The sequence below is a fragment of the Mustela nigripes genome, chromosome 2, assembly GCF_022355385.1.
Source record: "Mustela nigripes isolate SB6536 chromosome 2, MUSNIG.SB6536, whole genome shotgun sequence".
Lineage (NCBI taxonomy): Eukaryota > Metazoa > Chordata > Mammalia > Carnivora > Mustelidae > Mustela > Mustela nigripes.
Window position 1 is genome coordinate 127,328,893 of NC_081558.1, and position 12,566 is coordinate 127,341,458.

The window sequence follows — 12,566 nt, forward strand, 5'->3', positions numbered from 1 at the left end:
GATTGCCTGAGGGATCTTGTGACCCAGCAGCCGGCATCTCACAGGGTGAGGGGATCTAAGAGAGGAAGAGCCCAACATGGAAGCCATGCTCTTTCCTAGCCTAATCTTGGAGAACACGGCTTGTGCTGGATGCTCTTAGTCACACAGACCGACACATGACAGTGTTAGAAGGGAGTACACATGGTTTGAGTACCAGGAGGTGGGGAATCACAGGGAACAGTCTGAAAGGCCAGCAACTACTGCAACCCTGCCACCCATTGAGATTTCACTGGTTACTTTTCAGGAAGGCCGCACCTTTCATATTTCTTGCCTCTGAGCAATCTATAGAAGTAGTAACTACATCTCCTCCTTGATATAAGGTAGTACCCCACATAAGCAGAAAAATGGTAATAGTTCTGCCCAAGTACTCTATCCCATGGTCCTCCGTGATTTTCATATTTATCCTGAAATGTTGTATCTCGGAGTTGTCTGTCTTCCTATCTGTGAGATCATAGGACCTTGAATTCAGAAAACTGGTATTTCATGTCTGCTGTTTGAATCCTTGAGCTTAGAACAGTGTCTGAAATGTAATATTTGATACATGAAAAATAGGTTTGCCTTTTCAAGCCCTAGTAAGTTTTTGGTTTTTTTTTTTAAGATTTCATTCCTTTATTTGAGAGTGGAAGAGTGAGAGAACGAGCACAAGCAGGGGGAGGGGCGGAAGGATAAGCAGTCTCCCCACCGAACATGGAGCCTGAGGTGGGACTTGGTCCCAGGACCTGATCTGAAGTCCGATGCTGAACTGTCTGTTCCCCCAGAAGTCCCTGAAGCTCTAGAAGTTGTATGTTAACCATTTTACATGGAAGTATTTTTCCATGCCTCCTTATATTATAAAATTGAGTATATTGTGCATAAATTTACTTAGTTTAATATTTGCTGTGTTTATCTTATGTAGAAGACACTGTGTTAGAAACTCTGAAGTTACAAACACAAGTAGACATGGTCCCTGCTCCTACAAGAGTCGCATTAGGAAGGAAGGGCAGACTGTGGTGTGGGTCATACACAGAGGAGAGGGAAGAGTTCTAGGGTTCTGGGAACACCACTTGGAGGATGCTACAGAGTGGAGTGCCCTCTACAGATCTCAGGGTCAGTACAGTTATTTTACATTGTAATACTGTGGTCCTTTTAGCACATTCAGAAGGTAGGAAGCAAAGAGACCATATGTTTTATTTATTTATTTTTTTTATTTTTTATTTTTTTTTTTTAATTTTTTTAAAAGATTTTATTTATTTATTTGACAGAGATAAATCACAAGTAGGCAGAGAGGCAGGCAGAGAGAGAGAGAGGAGGAAGCAGGCTCCCCGCTGAGCAGAGAGCCCGATGCGGGACTCGATCCCAGGACCCTGAGATCATGACCTGAGCCGAAGGCAGCGGCTTAACCACTGAGCCACCCAGGCGCCCCAGACCATATGTTTTAAACAGCAACAACAATGACAGATCGGGAAAATGGAATACCTAGAAATGGCAGGTTTATTTAGTTAAATATTTGTAACAGTCCTCTTGCGGAAATGACTAAAAGTTTATGGAATTTTGTTTCATTGTCTGTGGCCGTATGTAGAGCAGTGTGCCAGTGCATCTGGCCGCTCAGGGCCAGGGTGTCTGTGGAATTTGTTCTCTGGGTAATGATTATTTTGACAGTGTTCTTTGCTCTTAGCGTGTTCCAGTTGTCCTTCTGTCTCCCTCTTCTTAAAGTTGCTCCACCTCATTGCTGTGGATTTGAAAGCCCAGTGACCAAACTTGGTAGAATTATATAGAAGAAGAATAAATAAGGGTCTTAAAGTTTTCTCTTCAAGTAAGTTTTCAGGTGGTTTTATTTTTAGTTTAACCATTTGCGGCCCACTTTTACATCTTTCTAGTACTCACCTATCTGAGTGCCACATCCCCTTATAGACAGGAGGTTATTTTACCTAAGGTTTTTATTAAACTTTTTGTCTCATGCAATATATCAGAATTGGCTTTAAAGTCAGGTCTGCCAGATTTTAGTTTATGTCCTTAAATGAGTGTTGGATCTTTCTGAGTCTCATTAAAAAAAAAGAAAGAAAAAAAAAAGAGAGAGAAATAAAAAGGAAAAAAGTCAGATCTTCCTCAGAGGGTGAGTGAGAAGAGTAAAAGAATAGGGCCAGGCCCAGGAATGTGACTTGGCAGTCAGTTTCCTGCTTTCCTCCTTTGCCAGTTACTTCCCAGCAGGTTGAATGGGCTTCATGCTCTGTCACCTAGTGCCTGGTGACAGAGACCTTGGTAAGAGCTCCATAATGCATGATCCTTTTGACAGGGATGTCCTGGCTTATCTCTGGCAGCGTAGGGCTGGCCCGGAAGACCAAGCCTGCGGGTAGATCCCTTTGTTTCCTAAGATTGGCAGCGTAAGTCGGAGTGACCCAAGGTTGAGTTTCACTGCAGAGTGGTACCAGTGATTTGGCTGTGTAGAAAATACAGGCCAAGACTGGCCATAAATGTAAACACACTCTTTAGGTATCCAGCAGAGATTTGATGCCCACAAGCAGGTTTGACTGCTGTGTCGTTTTTATTCCCTGTCCTAGGTTTATAGCAGTGGAACCCAGAGGCAGCTTAGCCTTCGAGAAGGATAAGACTGTGGAAGTTTCATGGGAGAATGAATCACTCCTTGTACATACTCAAAGTTAACAAAGCTTTCAAGAGCAAGGAATTTTTTAATTAAAGTGAGTTCTACAGTATCCTTGTAGTTACTTACATTTTTCTACTCCCTCGCATGTTTTCTCAGCTTACCCACCCTTGTGACTCATACAGTAGCAAAACCAGTGAAATCAGCATTCTCTTCTAGTCATCAAGCAAAAGTGGGTCATCTCCCTGGCCTACTGGGTTGTCGGGTATGCCTCAGAGAATCTCATCTGGGCCTCTCCTTGCTTCCACGTTTCCTTGCTTTCCACTTGGACTGGATTCCACTGACCATCAAGAACTTCTCAACATGGCCAGCTCCTTCACTTCCAGATTGCTCTTGCCTGAGTGTTGCATGTCCTGTATTCACTTACCTCCATGCCCTGAGAAAACTGCTAAGATTTAGCTTTTTTCTTGTTGTAAATTCAGCTGAAGTTCACTGAGTACCTGTTAGGCGCCACACACTGAATTAGGTCCTGATACTTACATTATGGATTAGAAGGATGAGGTTCTGAAAGGTTATGTGTCCTGAATGACAAAGGTGATAAATGGTAGAAGGAATCTGAATGCAAATCTGCTGACTCCAAATGCAGTTTTACTTCTGCTTGAGCATAAGCCCCCTTTCCTTCAGGCCAGTGTTGAGAAACACTGATGATGGGAGCTAGAAGCTTTCATTAGGTCGTGCTTCAGTCTGTACCACAGAAGAGGGCCATTCCCTCTTCTCCAACTTGGGGGACTGCTGTAAGCAGCCTGTGTCAGATATCCAGGGGCTAGGTCTGTAGAATGAGGAGAAAGATAACTTCACCACTGATTAAAAAATAATAATAATAAAGATTGGTATTAAAAGTAGATTTAGTAATTCAAGATAGAAAACCTCCTTTCAGTAAGGAGAGTAAACTTACCAGATGTAAAGAAGTTGGGAGAACACCTTGACTTCAGTTTATTTAGAATATGGATTTAATCTTCAATTAGAAAAGTAGAAAGGTGTTACCTGTTACACTGAGTAAGCATTCCAAATTTTAAAGCTATATGCCTCTGTCTAGACTGGTCACAGAGATTGTTTTTTCTTGTTCTTTTTTTTGACTTCTTACATAACCTTAATGAAAGTGGTTTCTGTGAGTGGAAAAACAGATAGTTATTGATTAGTTGTATTACTGGAGGGTAGTATTAAAAATAATATATTTTGGGTTTCATAATGTGATTTTAGAGTTTCCTTAGAATCTGTATTTGGTGACATGGAACATTACCTCGGAGACTTTAATGAAGCCACAATGTGAACACCCAACTCAGGAAGATGAGGAAACTATACACTTCCCCAACATTTGGAATGAATGTAAACCTGGGTGGAAATTTGGACTCCATAATTAAATGCTTGGATGACCTTTGGCAAGTTACCTAGCCACTTAGCCTGTTTCATTTACATGTTCAAATAAGAGCTACACTAGCCTGCTTTCTGGAGTTAGGGGTCTGATGACATCTGTCTTGTGCCTAGTACATGGTAGACATATTGCAAAAGTCCACCGTTTTGATAAGTTGATAAATTACAATTACTAGAAAAACAAAGTGTTTGCCTTACTAATTGTGAATTGGTTAATTTCATCTTGAAGGAAATGCTTCATAGTTCAAAATTTGCTACATTATATTAAAGGTTTTATATAATACTAACTGAGAAAGTGAAAATAGAGCTGGCCTAAAGCTCTGACACCCCCTTTTTTTTTTATTAAAGATTTTATTTATTTTATTTGACAGAGAGAGATGACAAGCAGGCAGAGAGGCAGGCAGAGAGAGAGGAGGAAGCAGGCTCCCTGCTGAGCAGAGAGCCCGATTCGGGGCTAGATCCCAGGAACCTGAGATCATGATCTGAGCCGAAGGCAGTGGCTTAACCCACTGAGCCACCCAGGCGCCCCTAAGACATGATGTTTTTAACAGGCATTTTTATTTTTCTCAGGATGTGTGTTTTGCAATGATCTTTGAAGGGCTTCCATTTCAATTGTTAATTCATTTTACTCAGAGACTTTGAAAATCAAAGCAGCAAAACTCAAGTAAGTGAAATAGTCAGGAAATAGAATATTCTGGTGAATTTAGTTGTCAGTGTTAAATAGGAAACTTAATTACGTTCTCCACTCATGGTTTCTGGTCTCTGTATTTCAATCTGAGTTTATACTGAAAGGACTGTGCCAAATTTGTTTGCTTGTTTGTTTTTCTGGACAAAGAAAGGGAAATCAAAGAAAATCATTTTTGCTTAAATTATATTACTGAAAAGCATTCCAAAATGCTTTTTTTGGAAAAGTTCAGTGCTTTACTGCTTTACTTCATTGGTAAGAAACATCAATTTTCTGCCAGTGCCAGAAATGTAGGTTAGATATAAAGAAGATTCAACTTAAACCAGCATAGCTGACTTATCAGTGGATTTTGATCTTTCCTTTTCTTCTGGAACTCGAGTACAAAAAAAAGAAAGAGGGGGGAGGAGTCAAGATGGCGGAGAAGTAGCAAGTAGCCCAAGATCAGCTAGATAGCTTATCTAAAGATTGCAAACACCTGAAAATCCATCGGCAGATCGAAGAGAACAGCAGCAATTCTGGAAACAGAAAAACAACCACTTTCTGAAAGGTAGGACTGGCGGAGAAGTGAATCCAAAGCGACGGGAAGATAGACCCTGGGGGGAGGGGCCGGCTCCCGGCAAGCGGCGGAGCAACAGAGCACAAAATCAGGACTTTTAAAAGTCTGTTCCACTGAGGGACATCGCTCCAGAGGCTAAACCGGGGCGAAGCCCACGCGGGGTCAGCGTCGCCTCAGGTCCCGCAGGGTCACAGAAGGATCGGGGGTGTCTGAATGTCGCAGAGCTTGCGGGTATTGGAACGGGAAAGCCGGCTACAGAGACAGAGCCGACAGTAAGATCACAGCTCGGGGTTACCTTGAACCGGTCGCAGGCTCGGTGAGCTCCGAGCGCAGCCGGAGGTCAGGCAGACGGGAGTAACTGGGCGCTGTTCTCTGAGGGCGCACTGAGGAGTGGGGCCCTGAGCTCTCGGCTCCTCCGGGCTGGAGACCAGGAGGCCGCCATTTGTATTCCCGTCCTCCGGAACTCTACGGAAAGCGCTCAGGGAACAAAAGCTCCTGAAAGCAAACCCGAGCGGATTACTCACCCCGGCCCCTAGTAAAGACTTTGCAATTCCACCTGGGGCAAAGACACTTGAGAATCACTACACCAGGCCCCTCCCCCAGAAGATCAACAAGAAATCCAGCCAAGACCAAGTTCACCTACCAAGGAGTGGGGTTTCAATACCAAGGAGAGCAGCAGAATTCCAGAGGAGGAGAAAGCAAAGCACGGAACTCATGGCTTTTTCCCTGTGATTTTTTTTAGTCTTGCAATCAATTTAATTTTTTTTTTCTTTTTGATGTTTTTTTTTTTTCTCGCCTTCTGTTAAAATTTTTTTTAACTTTTACTTTTTTCTTTTTTAATGTTTTTTAACTAGTTTATCAAATATATATATTTTTTCTTTTTTATATTTTTATTTGTTTTCTTTTTTTAAAATTCTTTTCTTTTTTTTTTTCTTCTTTCTTCCTTTTTGAACCTCTTTTTATCCCCTTTCTCCCCCCTCACGATTTGGGATCTCTTCTAATTTGGTTAAAGCATATTTTCCTGGGGTTGTTGCCACCCTTTTAGTATTTTACTTGCTCCTTCATATACTCTTATCTGGACAAAATGACAAGACGGAAAAATTCAACACAAAAAAAAGAACAAGAGGCAGTACCGAAAGCTAGGAACCTAATCAATACAGACATTGGTAATATGTCAGATCTAGAGTTCAGAATGACAATTCTCAAGGTTCTAGCTGGGCTCGAAAAAGGCATGGAAGATATGAGAGAAACCCTCTCAAGAGATATAAAAGCCCTTTCTGGAGAAATAAAAGAACTAAAATCTAACCAAGTTGAAATAAAAAAAGCTATTAATGAGGTGCAATCAAAAATGGAGGCTCTCACTGCTAGGGTAAATGAGGCAGAAGAAAGAATTAGTGATATAGAAGACCAAATGACAGAGAATAAAGAAGCTGAGCAAAAGAGGGACAAACAGCTATTGGACCATGAGGGGAGAATTCGAGAGTTAAGTGACACCATAAGATAAAACAACATTAGAATAATGGGGATTCCAGAAGAAGAAGAAAGAGAGAGGGGAGCAGAAGGTATACTGGAGAGAATTATTGGGGAGAATTTCCCCAATATGGCAAAGGGAACGAGCATCAAAATTCAGGAGGTTCAGAGAACGCCCCTCAAAATCAATAAGAATACGCCCACACCCCGTCACCTAATAGTAAAATTTAGAAGTCTCAGTGACAAAGAGAAAATCCTGAAAGCAGCCCGGGAAAAGAAGTCTGTAACATACAATGGTAAAAATATTAGATTGGCAGCTGACTTATCCACAGAGACCTGGCAGGCCAGAAAGAGCTGGCATGATATTTTCAGAGCACTAAACGAGAAAAACATGCAGCCAAGAATACTATATCCAGCTAGGCTATCATTGAAAATAGAAGGAGAGATTAAAAGCTTCCAGGACAAACAAAAACTGAAAGAATTTGCAAACACCAAACCAGCTCTACAGGAAATCTTGAAAGGGGTCCTCTAAGCAAAGAGAGAGCCTACAAGTGGTAGATCAGAAAGGAACAGAGACCATATACAATAACAGTCACCTTACAGGCAAAACAATGGCACTAAATTCATATCTCTCAATAGTTACCCTGAATGTTAATGTGCTAAATGCCCCTGTCAAAAGACACAGGGTATCAGAATGGATAAAAAAACAAAACCCATCTATATGTTGCCTCCAAGAAACTCATTTTAAGCCCGAAGACACCTCCAGATTTAAAGTGAGGGGGTGGAAAAGAATTTACCATGCTAATGGACATCAGAAGAAAGCAGGAGTGGCAATCGTTATATCAGATCAATTAGATTTTAAGCCAAAGACTATAATAAGAGATGAGGAAGGACACTATATCATACTCAAAGGGTCTGTCCAATAAGAAGATTTAACAATTTTAAATATCTATGCCCCCAACGTGGGAGCAGCCAACTATATAAACCAATTAATAACAAAATCAAAGAAGCACATAAACAATAATACAATAATAGTAGGGGACTTTAACACTCCCCTGACTGAAATGGACAGATCATCCAAGCAAAAGATCAGCAAGGAAATAAAGGCCTTAAACGACACACTGGACCAGATGGACATCACAGATATATTCAGAACATTTCATCCCAAAGCAACAGAATACACATTCTTCTCTAGTGCACATGGAACATTCTCCAGAATAGATCACATCCTCGGTCCTAAATCAGGACTCAAGCGGTATCAAAAGATTGGGATCATTCCCTGCATATTTTCAGACCACAATGCTCTAAAGCTAGAACTCAACCACAAAAGGAAGTTTGAAAAGAACCCAAATACATGGAGACTAAACAGCATCCTTCTAAAGAATGAATGGGTCAACCGGGAAATTAAAGAAGAATTGAAAAAAATCATGGAAACAAATGATAATGAAAATACAACGGTTCGAAATCTGTGGGACACAACAAAGGCAGTCCTGAGAGGAAAATATATAGCGGTACAAGCCTTTCTCAAGAAACAAGAAAGGTCTCAGGTACACAACCTAACCCTACACCTAAAGGAGCTGGAGAAAGAACAAGAAAGAAACCCTAAGCCCAGCAGGAGAAGAGAAATCATAAAGATCAGAGCAGAAATCAATGAAATAGAAACCAAAAAAACAATAGAACAAATCAACAAAACTAGGAGCTGGTTCTTTGAAAGTATTAATAAAATTGATAAACCCCTGGCCCGACTTATCAAAAAGAAAAGAGAAAGGACCCAAATAAATAAAATCATGAATGAAAGAGGAGAGATCACAACTAACACCGAAGAAATACAAACTATTATAAGAACATACTATGAGCAACTCTACGCCAATACATTTGACAATCTGGAAGAAATGGATGCATTCCTAGAAACATATAAACTACCACAACTGAACCAGGAAGAAATAGAAAGCCTGAACAGACCCATAACCAGTAAGGAGATTGAAACAGTCATTAAAAATCTCCAAACAAACAAAAGTTGAGGGCCAGACGGCTTCCCGGGGGAATTCTACCAAACATTTAAAGAAGAACTAAATCCTCTTCTCTTGAAACTGTTCCAAAAAATAGAAATGGAAGGAAAACTTCCAAACTCATTTTATGAGGCCAGCATCACCTTGATCCCAAAACCAGACAAGGATCCCATCAAAAAAGAGAGCTATAGACCAATATCCTTGATGAACACAGATGCGAAAATACTCAACAAAATACTAGCCAATAGGATTCAACAGTACATTAAAAGGATTATTCACCACGACCAAGTGGGATTTATTCCAGGGCTGCAAGGTTGGTTCAACATCCGCAAATCAGTCAATGTGATACAACACATCAATAAAAGAAAGAACAAGAACCATATGATATTCTCAATAGATGCTGAAAAAGCATTTGACAAAGTACAGCATCCCTTCCTGATCAAAACTCTTCACAGTGTAGGGATAGAGGGCACATACCTCAATATCATCAAAGCCATCTATGAAAAACCCACCACAAATATCATTCTCAATGGAGAAAAACTGAAAGCTTTTCCTCTAAGGTCAGGAACACGGCAGGGATGTCTATTATCACCACTGCTATTCAACATAGTACTAGAGGTCCTAGCCTCAGCAATCAGACAACAAAAGGAAATTAAAGGCATCCAAATCGGCAAAGAAGAAGTCAAATTATCACTCTTCGCAGATGATATGATACTATATGTGGAAAACCCAAAAGACTCCACTCCAAAACTGCTAGAACTTACACAGGAATTCAGTAAAGTGTCAGGATATAAAATCAATGCACAGAAATCAGTTGCATTTCTCTACACCAACAGCAAGACAGAAGAAAGAGAAATTAAGGAGTCAATCCCATTTACAATTGCACCCAAAACCGTAAGATACCTAGGAATATACCTAACCAAAGAGGCACAGAATCTATACTCAGAAAACTATAAAGTACTCATGAAAGAAATTGAGGAAGACACAAAGAAATGGAAAACTGTTCCATGCTCCTGGATTGGAAGAATAAATATTGTGAAAATGTCTATGCTACCTAAAGCCATCTACACATTTAATGCAATTCCTATCAAAGTACCATCCATCTTTTTCAAAGAAATGGAACAAATAATTCTAAAATTTATATGGAACCAGAAAAGACCTCGAATAGCCAAAGGGATATTGAAAAAGAAAGCCAACATTGGTGGCATCACAATTCCGGACTTCAAGCTCTATTACAAAGCTGTCATCATCAAGACAGCATGGTACTGGCACAAAAACAGACACATAGATCAATGGAACAGAATAGAGAGCCCAGAAATAGACCCTCAACTCTACAGTCAACTAATCTTCGACAAAGCAGGAAAGAATGTCCAATGGAAAAAAGACAGCCTCTTCAATAAATGGTGCTGGGAAAATTGGACAGCCACATGCAGAGAAATGAAATTGGACCATTTCCTTATACCACACACGAAAATAGACTCAAAATGGATGAAGGACCTCAATGTGCGAAAGGAATCCATCAAAATCCTTGAGGAGAACACAGGCAGCAACCTCTTCGACCTCAGCTGCAGCAACATCTTCCTAGGAACAGCGCCAAAGGCAAGGGAAGCAAGGGCAAAAATGAACTATTGGGATTTCATCAAGATCAAAAGCTTTTGCACAGCAAAGGAAACAGTTAACAAAATCAAAAGACAACTGACAGAATGGGAGAAGATATTTGCAAACGACATATCAGATAAAGGACTAGTGTCCAGAATCTATAAAGAACTTAGCCAACTCAACACCCAAAGAACAAATAATCTAATCAAGAAATGGGCAGAGGACATGAACAGACATTTCTGCAAAGAAGACATCCAGATGGCCAACAGACACATGAAAAAGTGCTCCATATCACTCGGCATCAGGGAAATACAAATCAAAACCACAATGAGATATCCCCTCACACCAGTCAGAATGGCTAAAATCAACAAGTCAGGAAATGACAGATGCTGGCGAGGATGGGGAGAAAGGGGAACCCTCCTACATTGTTGGTGGGAATACAAGCTGGTGCAGCCACTCTGGAAAACAGCATGGAGGTTCCTCAAAATGTTGAGATTAGAACTGCCCTATGACCCAGCAATTGCACTATTTGGTATTTACCCTAAAGATACAAACTTAGTGATCCAAAGGGGCACGTGTACTCGAATGTTTATAGCAGCAATGTCCACAATAGCCAAACTATGGAAAGAACCTAGATGTCCATCAACAGATGAATGGATCAAGAAGAGGTGGTATATATACACAATGGAATACTATGCAGCCATCAAAAGAAATGAAATCTTGCCATTTGCGACAACAAGGATGGAACTAGAGCATATCATGCTTAGTGAAATAAGTCAAGCAGAGAAAGACAACTATCATATGATCTCCCTGATATGAGGAAGTGATGATGCAACATGGGGGCTTAAGTGGGTAGAAGAATAAATGAAACAAGATGGGATTGGGAGGGAGATAAACCATAAGTGACTCTTAATCTCACAAAACAAACTGAGGGTTGCTGGGGGGAGGGGGTTTGGGAGAAGGGGGTGGGATTATGGACATTGGGGAGGGTATGTGCTTTGGTGAGTGCTGTGAAGTGTGTAAACCTGGTGATTCACAGACCTGTACCTCTGGGGATAAAAATATATGTGTATAAAAAATTTAAAAATTTTTAAAAAAAAGAAAGAAAGAAAGGAAGAAATCCACTCAGTTAAGTTATGGTGAAGTGAGCATCAGCATAATTAACTGATAGGGTTTCAACTTGGAAGAGTAGCTTATGTTTGTGTAGAAATTTGGAAAGTGCAGAAAATTTTTAAGAGGCAAAAGAAAGAAGTCCTTGATAATCTGAACAACCAGAGCAATCTTGATACACTGCAGTGTTTAGTTGGTTTTGGTTTATTTGTTTTGTTTTTAGATTTTATTTATTTACTTGAGAGAGAGAGAGCAATAGAGAAAGAGGACATGAGAACAGCATAAGGGGCAGAAGGAGAAAGAAAAGCAGACTCCCGCTTGAGAGGGAAAAGCTGACTCTCTCTGGAGCCTGATCCTGGGATCATGACCTGAGTCAAAGGCACGTACTTAACAGAGTGAGCCACCCACGCACTCCCAGTATTTAGGCTTTATAGAATCAAAGGTAAATGGATATACAGGTTTTTTTTTTTTTTTTTAAACAAGTTTTAGTTCTTTTAAGTCAGCTTAAGTTGGCATTTTGCTTTATGTATTCTTATTTCTGAGTTTTAGAGAAATTGTAAGAAAACATGGATGAAAAGAGCAGAAATAAAGCTCTCCTTTTCATGCTTTAAACAAACAAACAAACAAACAAAAGAAAATAACTTTCCTGAGTCAACACTGCTGTATTTTAGTGGGTATACAGAAAAAGATAAATTACTTTCAAAAATTTTTTGTTCTGGGGCAGCTGAGCGGCTCAGTCAGTTAAATGCCGGTCTCTCGTTTCAGCGCAGGTCCTGATCTCAGGATCATGAAATCAATCCCTGTATCAGCTCTGAGCTCAGCAGGGATCCTGCTTGAGATTCTCTGTCTCCCTCTTCCTCGTCCCTCCTGCTCATGCGCACTCTCAAACAAATAAATAAATGTAAAAAAAAAAAAAAAAGGTTTTTTGTTCTACAGAAAGTGGTATGTAAGAAGTAAATCACATGCACCTTTCAGAATTTAGTAGGAAAAAAAGGTTCTAAAAAATAGTAGCATTCAGAACCCAAATTTTGAGTTTGTTTTTTGGGGCTTTTTTTGTTGGTGTTTTTTTTTGCCTTATGTTCTTCCTCA

General features: G+C 40.2%; 1 protein-coding gene and 1 long non-coding RNA gene across 5 annotated transcripts in view; one reads left to right on the plus strand and one right to left on the minus strand.

The window, feature by feature from the left end:
* The window catches only part of GOLIM4 (golgi integral membrane protein 4), an 86,533-nt gene that overhangs the window by 21,857 nt on the left and 52,110 nt on the right, over positions 1-12,566 (plus strand). The gene's annotated exons all lie outside the window — the stretch shown is intronic.
* On the minus strand, positions 1,266-5,911 carry LOC132010100 (uncharacterized). The gene is made up of 3 exons (XR_009402160.1): positions 5,585-5,911; positions 3,573-3,783; positions 1,266-3,446 (listed from the first exon to the last, which is right to left on the minus strand). It is a non-coding gene; the product is annotated as an uncharacterized LOC132010100 (long non-coding RNA).